A 309-nucleotide genomic window follows, 5' to 3' on the forward strand; every position below is an offset into this window, starting at 1 on the left:
CTATCAATGATTTCCTCAGAGTTTGACTGTTTTGCTATTGCAGGGGATTTTAATATTCACATAGATAATGCAGAAAACAAAACTACAAAATAAATTATAACTGTTTTAAACACTTTTGACCTGATTCAGCATGTGCACGAACCTACACACAATCATGGACATACGTTAGATTTACTCATCAGCAGAGGTCTAAACATTTCATCCATTGTTGTTAAGGACGTAGCACTATCTGATCACTTCTGTATTTTCTTTGATATATTGATCTCTGCTACCACTGAATCTAGATCTGTCTCTGTCAGAAAGAGATGC

This window comes from Sinocyclocheilus anshuiensis, unplaced genomic scaffold (assembly GCF_001515605.1).
Source record: "Sinocyclocheilus anshuiensis isolate Anshui unplaced genomic scaffold, SAMN03320099.WGS_v1.1 scaffold169, whole genome shotgun sequence".
NCBI lineage: Eukaryota > Metazoa > Chordata > Actinopteri > Cypriniformes > Cyprinidae > Sinocyclocheilus > Sinocyclocheilus anshuiensis.